Consider the following 12,548-nt stretch of genomic DNA (forward strand, 5'->3'; position numbering starts at 1 on the left):
TGTCCGGGCGCCCGGATCCCGGAACAGCCCCGGGCGCCCGGAGTAGGATTTTGACCAGATCAAGTCAAAACTCGATCTAAACGTTGAGGGATAAAATTTTATCCCCCCCAGAGCACCCGGACCCTTCGGGGCGCCCCGACCAAGGCTATAAATATAGCATTGGTCCAAAAGCTTTTCAATATTCAAGCAATCAACTCTGTATTCATTTCTAGCAATAGTTCTGAGCTTTTAGTGTATAAAAGGCTTCTCCACCTTCAGAGAAGGAGATCGTTAGTGCGCTTTTCATCGCCTTGGATTAACAACCATCTTGATTGTAACCAAGTCAACTTCTGATCTTCTCTGATTCTTTTTTTTATTACTTTATTATTATTGTTATTTATTTTGAGTTGAAAGTCTTGAGAATGGTATCTTTAATTTTGCAAGCAATTCACCCCCCTCTTGTCGGCCTCCATTTTTCAACAAGTGGTATCAGAGCCCGACAGCCTCAAAAGGACTAACCGCCAACTGAAACACAAAGATCAGGACGATGGCCGACGCGAACATTCATCCCCTGAAATTCGACGGAGACTTCGCTACTTCGAAGCGAAAAATGGAGGTATTTTTTAAGACCGAATTTGATATCCTTTTAATAATGAAATATGGATATACAACGCCAAAAAGAGAAAGAAGAATACAACTTGACTAAGAAGGAGCGAGTCGATTTCGTAGCCAACGAAAAAGCAGAATTTCACCTGCTCAGCGTTCTGCCGCCCCAGGAGGTAAGTCGGATCAGAAGCTATGATTCCGCCAAAGACCTCTGGGATAAATTCCTGGAGCTCCACGAAGACACCTCAGAAGCAAAGCTAGCGAGGAGCGACATTCTTCAGCCCTAGTTAACGAACCTCCGGATGAACAACGGCGAGAAGGTAGCGCAACTCTAGGCAAGAATTAAGGAGTTGATAACTCAACAGACCAACCTCGGAGAACCGATAACGAACTAAGACTCTATCCGGTATGCGCTCAACGTCTTCCCAATAACTCCAGAGTGGGCATTTATAGTAGATGTTTACTATATCTCTAAGGACCTTGAGGAAAGTAGTTTAGAAAATTTATTCTCTACATTTGAACTTCACGAGTCTCGAATCGCAGAGCCTAAACAAACGGAGAAGACGAACCTCAATATTGCCTTACAAGCCGAAAAGGACGATCCCAATTCTGAGGCATCGATCGACGAAACTGAAGCGGCTCTTCTGATAAGAAAATTAAATAAATTTATTAAAACTAACAAATTTAGATCGCAGTCGAAAAAACATCAACGCTATAAAAAGACAATTCGATGCTACAATTGCAACGAGGAAGGGCACATAAAGGGTGACTGCCCCAAATTAAAGAAAAAAGACAAGTCTCAAAGATCGATATCCACTAAACGCAAAAGTCTAAAGGCCACTTTGGATGATTCTTCATCATCCAAATCAAAAGTCGAAGCCTTCTCAAGAATAGCACTGATGGCCAACCATCTCTTTGAAGATGACTCTGACTCAGAGATGAGCATAGATGAAGGGGAAGGATCTTCAGAAGAAGAAGAAAGCTGCGACGAAGGGGGAGCATCACCAAGAGAGGTAAGTAAGGTACGTGATCTCACTCCTACTCAGTCCTTTAAATTTATCAAAGTGCTTACGAAAGATCTAGCAAAATTAGAAAAACAAAATGCTGAATTGAAATTGAACTTAACAAAAGCATGCCCACTAGAAATGTATGATAATTTAAAATTAGAAAATGAAAGATTAAAAATTGAAATTGAGAAGTTGAAAAATAATCATGCATGCTTAAATAAATTTTCAAAATCAAAACTAAAACTTTTAAAAAATTAAATTGGTATATTAGAAAATATCATGGACAACTTAGGAAAGTTCCAAGAAACTATATACCCCCTAAGTTTCTGATTAATCCAATAGGAAGGAACTCTTTTACTGGGATCCAAAATCATTACTAGATTAAATTTAAAAAGTTAAAGACTTTCAATGAGAAAATTAAACAGTGAATTTCCTTATGAGACTTTGACTAGAAAGTGGTTGTTGCTCCAATAATCAAGAAGACCTAGTGTCTCGCCACTGCTTGGAAGCCAAATATAAAAATGAAATGTTTAATTAACATTCTTGAAAAGCATTAAAATTAAATAATGCTTGTAAAAGTTCTTCAAATATTTTTTTTCAAAAATATTTTTTTTGAGAAAATATTTTTGTTTAAGTTAAATTATTTTTTTAAAAAAAATCTATACTTAGAGAAATTCTCCTGAGAAATTTTTTTTTAACTTAAAATTTTTTTGGAAAATCTTTAAAATTATTTTTGCCTAAGTTAAAAAGTCCTCTAAAAGTTAAAAAAAAATTACTTAAAATCTTGGATTAACTTATAATTTTTGCAAAATCTTACGGAAATTTTACTTAAAATTTTTTACACTTTACTTGAAATTTTTTCAAAAAAAAACCCCCTTACATTATACTTTTGTACCCCATTCTTTTTGCTATGATCAAAGGGGGAGAGGTAGGCATACAAGCTAAGGGGGAGTTAGGAAAATTGACAAATTACATATTTTTTGTATTGCAAATTCCTTTTTGCAATCTTTATGCTTAAGCTGTTAGTTAGTAATTTCTTTCAAATTACTATTTGTTTTTAGACCCTAATTTGAACTTGGGTTGATGCACATCAAAAAGGGGGAGTTATGTCCTGCTTGTTGTTTGATCCCTGTGTCTAAATGTGCAGGAACTTAGGAGCGCAGGAAGTCGAGCGAAAGATGCAGCTAGCGAGAAGGATGGCACGGGAAGGGGGCCGACGGGCTCGGTGCATCCGAAGGACGAGAGAGCTGTGGAAGAGTACTCCGGTGAATGAGAAGAACGTTCGCAGCGTTCGAGGGACGAGAAGCCGGGATGGAAGCCTGCTCGAGGAAAAGACCGGAAGATGAGTTCGGATGAGCCCTATTCCGGATAGCAGAGATCACCCAAGCAAACGGAGCCGGAGCGAAAAAGACCCGGACCAAGGCGAGCTGAAACAAAGCAGAAGGTCTGGACCAAAAGTCAAACCTGAGTTGACTTATCATGTCCGAGCGCCCGTAACAGCCCGGGCCGCCTGGAGTTGGATTTTGACCAGAGCGAGTCAAAACTCAATCTGAACGTTGGGGGATAAAATTTTATCCCCCTAGGGCGCCCGGACCCTTCGGGGCGCCCCGACCAAGGCTATAAATATAGCCTTGGTCCAAAAGCTTTTCAATATTCAAGCAATCAACTCTGTATTCATTTTTAGCAATAGTTCTAAGCTTTTAGTGTGTAAAAGGCTTCTCCGCCTTCAGAGAAAGAGATCATTAGTGCGCTTTTCATCGCCTTGGATTAACAACCATCTTGGTTGTAACCAAGTCAACTTTTGATTTTCTCTGATTCTTTTTTTTATTACTTTATTATTATTGCTATTTATTTTTAGTTGAAAGTCTTGAGGAGGGTATCTTTAATTTTGCAGGCAATTCACCCCCCTCTTATCGGCCCCCGCTGTTCCAACAATAAGTATGAGTGTGGTTCAACAATTCTATGCCCTAGCACAAGAAAATGAATCACTAAAGCAGCAAGCTGCTGAGGCAGCTACCACGCGTGCTTTTGAATGGATCAAGGAGTTGGACGCTCAACTTCAAGAAGCTCCAAAGCTGGTCAAAGTTGAACTTGAGAAAGCGGCCAAGCTAAAAAGCGCCCTAGACACTTCTGAAGCGAAACTCCAGTCGAAAATGACTCTCCGAGTGAAAATACAAATGGAGCAGGAGGAATAAATTGTTGAACCATGTGGTAGTTTTGATGTGATTAACTAAGTTAAAGTTAGGTCACATTGTGTTTGATCCTTGTGTCTAAGTGTGGAGGAGCTTAGGAACACAAGAAGTCGAGCGGAAGACGCAGCTAGCAAGAAGGATGACACGGGAAGAGAGCCGACAGACTCGGTGCATCCGAGGGACGAGGTGTTGCGAAAGAATACACCGGTGGACGAGAAGGGCATGCACGATGTTCCGAGGGACGAGAAGCCAGAGTAGAAGTCTGCTCTAGGAGAAGGGGAAAATGGGTTCGGGTGAGCCCTACTCCAGTTGACCGAAATCACCCAAGCGATCGGAGCAGCGAAGGGTAATAAGATGCTGCAAGCACTACTGGAGGCACCTTCAAAGGCAGTTAAAGGCGCATCCGCGCCTCTATGTAGAAGGAGCCTTCCATGGATGGAAGGCGCCTTTGATGAATAGTACAAAGACGTCTTGCAAACCTATGGAAGACGCCTTCCCAGTGAATGTTGGCAAAGATAACGTTCATCTTTGGACGGATAGAACTTGACTTGCTAGAGGCGCCTTCCAGCCTATTGGAGGCGTCTTCCAACCTCGGATAAGATTCTCCAAGAGCTATAAAAAGACCCCTGGAGGCTGGCACTAGGGGGGTCGCTAAGGTAGCGGATCTACCTTTTATAAAAAGACCCCCGGACCTAGGAAATACATATCAACTCCTGTATTCTTTTCCTAGCAAGAGAAAAAATATCTCCATTGACATAAGACCTTTTGGGTAGAGCCCAAGAGCAAAATCATGAGGGCTTAGGCTCAAAGTGGATAATATCATATAATTGTAGAGATATCTAAATTCTTTTCGATCCTACAACATCCTGCGATATTGCGATGATAAGATCATCCCACTCATTTTTTTCATTACGCATTGTGCCAGCGATTAGACATTAGCATTGCATTACACATCTTTATAATGGCATCAACGCATCTAGTAGAATTACTAGGGGACGCATCCACATGCCCTATTGCCATGTGTTGACCACTATCTTTTCAGCTATAAGGATTGATGTCACCCAGGTTGTACTCACTCTGAGTGAGTAGGATAGTTTTAGATAGCGTCAGTTAGCCCTAGCACATATAGAGGTCATTACTCAGGGAGGTCTAGCTTGGAGAGCAGGTCCTCAACGAGCCATTCTGAACGAGGCCGATGAGGGCATCTCGCTAGTCATTCCAGCCTATGTCAATCAGGTAGCCGCAACTACGGAGGAAGAGATGCCAGAGTTTACATTTGACGAGTTCTTTGCACCTCTTCCGACCACGACCCAGCCTTCGACCACACTTTCCACAGACGAGCGCCTTGCTAGAGTTGAGGAGTCTTCCGTACAAATTTGACAATCAGTCTATGAGGGATTCACTTCTTTCTATGGTGAGATGACCATTGGATTTAGGCAGATAGACTAGCAGATGTAGGACATACTTCAAGCTTTACGTGTGGCTGATCAGCCCCCACCTCCACCTGCCGATGATGATTAGACTTTATTTTGTTCAGTGAACTTGTATATATTATTTGCTTGACTTGATCAATCTACTTGACCTATACAGTTACTTATTGATTACTTTCTTTGGATAATCTAGAAATTTTTTTGAAAATCTAATTATAGGATAGGATATTTTTGTTAACATAATTTCAAACTTCTAGGTTACTCCTGTTTTAAGAATCCTCATTTTTCTTGGTTTTTAAAACTATTATGGACTTAGCCTAGAACTTCCCCTAGAAATCATGATCTTATAGTTTTAGGCAATTAGCATCTTACAAGCACACTAGGATTATCATGCTTGTGTATTCAAAAACATAGAATGATGTGAGATGCTTAGACGTTTGTCTGGACTTCATATGCTTATATCGGTTCATCAAAATAAATCAAAGCATTAAATACCAAAAATACATTGATCAAGTTAAGTGGTCCATTATAGTAAATAACTAGCTGGATTAGAGACGAGCATCTCGACATGGGAGTTATTCGATATGAGCTAAGGATAAAGGTGGGCATTTCTTACCTTGTTCCTTTAGTACTTTGACCTTAGTACATGATCTATATTTAGATCGTTGCTATATTTACCTTGACTCTATTCGTTCTTATTTCTTGAGCTTGATCTTTTATTTCTTGATCTTGTATCTTGGTCTATTTTGACACGACAATAAATATGACTTCTCATAGCACGCAATTATGCTATCAATAACGCGCATTGCACGCTGCACAACTACAAACTGTTAAAATTTATAAAACATTGACAGCACACGATATGTGTTGCGGTTAAAAGCATTCAGAGTCATAGCGCATGCTGTAACATGTGGTGCAAACTGCAATTAAGAATATTCACAGCGCGCAGCACGCTGCGATTAAGGCTATTCGTAGCGCGCTACGATTAAGCCAATTCACAACGCCCGACATGCTGCGATTGAGTCTATCCGCAGCACGCAGCGATTAAGCCTATTCACGCTGCAATTAAGCCTATTCGCAGCACGCGACACGCTGCGATTAAGCCTATTCGCAGCGCCCGGCGCACTGCAATTAAGCCTATTCATAGCGCCCGGCGCGCTGCGATTAAGAATATTCGCAGCGCACAGCGCGACACACGTTGCGGTTAAGAGAAATCAATAGCAATCATACACAAATTATAATACCACATACAATTATAATACCATATGCAAATTATAATACCATACACAAATTATAATACCACATGTAGCAATAGCACGGTTTAAATTGTAAACTGGTGTCTCAATATAAACAGGCAAACCTTTTTCAAGAGCAGCCTTTGATGAAGAGATAAACTTCAGTCCATGATCTTGCTTCTGAATGATATCAAACCATGGTTGGCATGCCCTTTTACAACACCACTGGCAACTACACCAACGCCAGCCTCAAAGACTAGCTTAACACTGATTCTGGCACCAGGATTTGAGTTCTACAACAAAAAGAGGAAGTTTTACAACTTGTCAGAGAAATATAAATCGAAAACTCTTCGTGCTAGTGAACAAAGATTCAAAGTACACTTACAATGCTTCTTTTGTTATTTTTTTTTTAATAACACTATGTTATCATTGAAAAGAACTAGAAAAGGGACCAGTAATGTAGATTAAATACCTTAAGGTCAAAAATAAGCTGCACAAGATCTTCAATCCAGTATATATCATGGTGTGGTGGAGGACTAATAAGACCAACACCAGCAGTGAAATTTCTTATGACAGCAATATCACCAATAACTTAGTGGCCTGGAAGTTCACCTCCCTCGCCTGCCTTAACTACCTACACAGCAAGATAAAGTCATAAAAACAAAAGGTAATGATAAAAAAAATAAGCATTAGAAAAATATGGCCTCACCAAATTGCAAAGATATTTATTATTACAGATACAAAAACATAATTAGTGCTATGTGGCTCAACACCCATCTGTCCATGAACAGAGAGATTCATAAACAGTAGGAACTTGCATTCCAATAGGTGGAAAATAGGTAGAGTTGAAGTTGACTCCAAAGAAAATTCCATAGTCTGGCATAAATAAGATAAAGAATGATATAAATCCTATACAATTGGGAGAAACCAATGTATTGTCAACAACTTGCAATAGAATGAAGTAAGCAGGCAAATAAAATTTTGTTTGAAGAAAGATGTGGATTGATAGCTAGACCACAATGGTAGCTAGCGATAAACGGAATTTGCATTTTGCAAATGCAGGTGATAAAATGTATATTTCTTCCTATCTGCAAATCGCCAACTATAATGGAAAATTAAGAATGCAATCCACTGTTTTGATGAACAAGTTGAACTAACTAATCAATACCTCTTCCGGAGTTAATGGACATTTCCCAACAAGCAGCCTCTCTCTGTAAATAAGTTCCTTCGCTGCAAAGATATTTTTACAGTACTTCTTCAAAATTTCCCAGGAGTAAATATATCGAAACACCTACCAGAGTAGATTATTCATTTCTGAACTAGGTGTTTTGAGTTTGGGGGAAAAGCACCAAACAAATTTTAATTTTGCAAAGGTAGAAAACCATTGTCACTTCAACTAGGATTTAGATCCTTTGCATATATATGGATCCAATGCAACAAAGCCATCCAAACCTAACCCTACCTTGATTTTTGCAATCTGATGTGATAGGCTAACCCTAGGCTTCGAGTAGTTCAATTCATTGGCAAAATCTAACTAGAATCTCACAAATCCGCCATATGTGCTATCTTCTGATGCATGATGATGAAGGCTGGCATAATGATTAATGAAATGCTAGCTTGCAAGTTTGTGAATCTGTAATATGATTGAGCTATAAGTTTGTGAATCTATAATATGATTGTGCTATCTTCTGATGCATGATGATGAAGGCTGGCATAATGATTAATGAAATGCTAGCTTGCAAGTTCGTGAAGCTGTAACAACACTATGACCTTAAAAGTATGTTTGCTCCTATGTGTCAAGTTTGCCTGACTATTTTTTACTTGCAAAACCAAGGTTGTGGAGATGAATCCTTTCTACATACTAGTAACTCCAATGAACATATTTTTGAGATCTATGTTTTATATCTTCTAATAGATTAATCCGACATTCAGTCACAATATCTAAACTTCCTAACAGTAAAAGGGCATCATATGTTAAATAAAATCTTGCCATGCAACAAAACAAACTAATGCCCTGGTCTATAGCAATTTGGAATTTAGGATACATTTAGAAGCACTTGGTAAAAGCTATAGAATACAGATAAGGGGTGTTTTTTTTTATATTTTTAAGTGGAGAGATTTTCTGATGATAATGATTAATAAAGGATGCTTTTTTGATTCTCTGCTAATAAAATTAGAGCTTTTCTGTTTGTCTAGAGTGGAAAATAGCAAAAGTAATAACACCTAATCACAAATCAGAATCAACCAAGGGAAATATTATTTGAAATACAATTGATTCTTTACCAATTAAGGTCTTTTTCTTGATTCTACGACATGATAATAACATCTATGCTATGCTCCATCATTAGATAAGGATGCAGTTTATATTGGTCCAATACTCCAGTAGAATAACTATATGGTAAAGAAACTATTAATTGTCCTAGTATTACCTATTAACTCAGTTGCATTGTGATAAAAGGAGTGAACATACTATTCTACAAAACCTTGACAACTAGGAATACTAAAAAAAATTACCTTCTGTCTCAGTGTAACTGAAGAAGTCTTGCACTGAAAACAATTTCTTCTTGTCAGGATGGTCAGTGTAACGAAAGAGTGCTAGTTGTAGGCCCCTCCTTATCATCCCCAAGGTCATGATTCTCACTGTTTTCTTTGACCGATGGTGCATCCTCCGCCAAAGTAGTAGATACGCCTCCAACCCTTGCAAAACTCAGTTTCGAAAGAAATCCATCAAAATATGCTTTCTTTCCATTAACTAATCCCTTTATTATTTTCAAGTAATCAGACTCTTCTAAAGGTGCTAGATGATCGAAGTTCTTCGAGTTGCTCCCTTGGAAACCCTAATTAAACATTTGGAGATTCTGACCCAAACTGTCCAACGCAAAGCAAAGAATCAGTTGGACAAGCAACGTGTCTCCCTCACCTGTAGTTTTCTCGATTTTATCCCAAAACATGATCTTGAATGACCTTTTCCCTCTAGCTTTCGCACGAAAAGGGGAGTCCTATCTGCAGCGATCGTTGGAATTCAGAAGACCCGTCTACGGCGGTGGGGGAGGTGAAGTGGCATCCTCGGACTAGAGATTCGCATGCGGCGGCGTTAGGCTCATGAGATTCGTCGGATGCGGGCTCAATGGCGTACGACTCCGAGTCGGGGCCGAGCCTGGATACCAATGTCGAGGATACGAGGGAACTCTGGGCTTTGGTCTTCTTGTGTGCCTTGTCAATGAAATCCTGAGATTCGGCAGAGAGCGCTTCGACAGAGAAGGATTTGACAGAGAGGGCTTCGTCGGACAAGCATTCCGTGGAGAGGAGTTCGCCGGAGAGGGGTTGGGCAGAGACATTCGGTGGAGAAGGAGTTTAGGGTTGGACGCAGCAGCAATATTTCGAGGAGAAAGAATTCGGGGTCGGGTAGAATGGATTCGACGAAAGGCGCATGAAGGGGTAGGGATTTAAAAATTTTTAACTTTGTGAACACTATTAACAGCGAACAGGTTTTTAATAGTAATAATAGCATGCTTCATATGTTGTTAATATTATGTGTCAACATCACACTTTACATGTTGTAAAAAAATTTATTGGCGAATACTTTTTTATGTACGAGATATCATTTGTATAAATATTATTTTATTCACAACACATATAATTATGTGCGGTGTAAAAAAATAAATTCACTATTTTAATACCCCATAGTGTCGGTCTCACGAATATGAAAGGAGGTACATACAGATATACAGGTCATAGGTATGTGGTGGAGTAAATCTCAGGTCGTCAGTTCCTGTGAACCGACCCCACCATTACGCTAGAGATGTCATGTGCCCACCGTCTGCGCTACGCCTTGAGGGCATTGTGCGTGGTGTAAAAAACTATTATTAATGGTGCACTCTAACTACATGTCGTTGATGACGCACTGCAAAAAATCATATTTATTGTAGTGTGATATCCATGCAGTTTTATTGTTATCCATGTTATTTATGACCATTTATGCTCACACTATTATTCTAACGATATTATACCGTAGCATAGTTGTAAAATATTGAACTAAGTTATTGACTTGATATTTTTCATGTATGTGCATTTGTAAGATCATACCGTAGTGTAGGATATTAAGTATCATACTTGACCTTGTCTGTTATTCAGACTTATGCCTAAACACTAGTGAAGTTAGACCATTCTACGTATTGTTACATTGTCATATCCTATCGACTATTGTCTCCCATTCTTGGTTGAGAGAGTCATTAGTGACCGTTGGTATATCCTGTCAACCATTGTCTCCCACTCTTGGTTGAGAGAGTCGTTAGTGACCGTTGGTATATCGTGTCAATCATTGTCTTCCACTCATGGTTAAAAAAGTCATCAATGATCATGATGTATATGATTGCCCACAAGACCATTTGTGGTAGCGAGTTTGCGTGTGGTCCATAGTTAGACAGCTATGTATATACCTTGTCTGTCTGTGAAACCATCATGGTAGTGAGTTTGCTCGCAGATAGTGACTGTTTACTTACCTTATCTGCCCATGAGACCATTCATGGTAGCAAGTTCACCTACAGATAGTGACTATTTATTTAGCCTGACTGTCCACAGATCATCCATGGTAGAGTGTTCTCCCACAGTCAGTGCTTGTTATATACTTGTCATATGTCGGTCATGTATTTGTTTGTGCAGGTTGGGATGTACTATATGTACTCATGATTTATTGGTCACACTTTGTTGAGTAGGTTAGTGGAGGATTATTATTGTTGGTTATACTTTAGTTAGTAGACGATTATAGTGGCACACTTTTATAGTAAGTATTTTCCTATGACTATATACTTTTGCTCTCTTTATATTGTTATCATGCATTATCTTCTATTACCCGTGGAGTCATTTGGACTCACTACCTATTATATTTTTCTTCCTTCATGTAGCAAGTAGATGACATATGTATGGAGTTGCTTTGAGGATCCTGTCTGCCAATCCCACATTGCATCGAGAGTTTTGTTTCTGTTATTTTTTTTACTCATATTTTGGTTTTCTAAACATGTTTATATAACAATTAACTTGAGTGTGATTTTTTTAAAATTTTATGTTAGTCTTTTGTTTGGTTTAATAGTTGTTATGTCAAACCAGGCTGGCTCGTAGTTTGTTCTTTTATTCTTCTAGTTTACCTTATGATTTCTACCTTGTTTTCCTCCCAATCATGTGGGTTGTTATTTATCTTGCATGGTTATGGTTGTTTCCAGCCGTGCGGACTGTATATATTATTTTTATATTGTCTTGTGATCATGTATCCAAGTTTCAATTATCATTCTTATAGGAGAGATACTGTTTGATTTTCATCGAACAATCTTACCCTCGGAGCGTGACAAGAGGAGAGTTGCACCAAGATTCTTCCTAATGGACAATTGCACCTACAATCTTCATATATTGTCAAACATCAAACTCAAGCTTGAGCCAAACTGGTCAACTTTGACCCAGGGACAATTGTATCATCAATCTCTCCCTTTTTGATATTTGACAATACATTTAAGTTAGGCTCATTCAATAGCTCCAACTTCTTCATGTCAAAGCATGAATGAGGGTTTTCTACATCTCTCCCCTAACATGAAGGTTTCACATTCTCCCCCCTTTGAATATGGAGGATTTTCTAACTTAAACCCTACATTCTCCTCTTTGTCACACATCAAAAATCTTCTCCCAAGATTTGTCTCATGTGTTATTCACAACCTCATTTGTTTTTCACAACATCACAATGAAGGTTCCATACCCTTCATTGCCCTTAAATGCTCATACACAAGCATTAATCCATTATCCAATGCTCATCTTAGAGCATTCACACTCAATTTTCATTCATGTGTTTACGGAGATCCTCCCCATCAAAATATGCTCCAAACTTTTATCATTGCACCAACAATGATTTGGAGTTTCTAAAATTTTAGAAAATCTGAAATTCAAAGATATGAGGTTAAAATTACACTCTTGAAAACTAAACCTCACCCTAAACTCCAAATTAGTCTCCTATAACAATTCCTTGTTTATTTTTTATCAATAAAATACCCTTAAATACTTCTCTAAGCATTTTAGAGGATTTGGAATGATTAATTCTGACTAAACATGACTCAA

At 38.8% G+C, this 12,548-nt stretch overlaps 1 long non-coding RNA gene across 2 annotated transcripts in view; it reads right to left on the bottom strand.

The window, feature by feature from the left end:
- LOC122034334 overlaps positions 1-9,871 on the bottom strand; it is a 31,536-nt gene extending 21,665 nt beyond the window's left edge. The window contains exons 1-4 of one of the 2 annotated variants that reach the window (XR_006126687.1): positions 8,964-9,871; positions 7,618-7,679; positions 6,922-7,083; positions 6,575-6,742 (exon numbers count right to left, since the gene is read on the bottom strand). This is a non-coding gene — a long non-coding RNA (uncharacterized LOC122034334). The remainder of the gene's footprint in view (positions 1-6,574; positions 6,743-6,921; positions 7,084-7,617; positions 7,680-8,963) is intronic. The other variant, XR_006126686.1, reaches the window with a different exon arrangement.
- Positions 9,872-12,548: the final 2,677 nt, after the last annotated feature.

Source organism: Zingiber officinale, chromosome 11B, assembly GCF_018446385.1.
Source record: "Zingiber officinale cultivar Zhangliang chromosome 11B, Zo_v1.1, whole genome shotgun sequence".
NCBI lineage: Eukaryota > Viridiplantae > Streptophyta > Magnoliopsida > Zingiberales > Zingiberaceae > Zingiber > Zingiber officinale.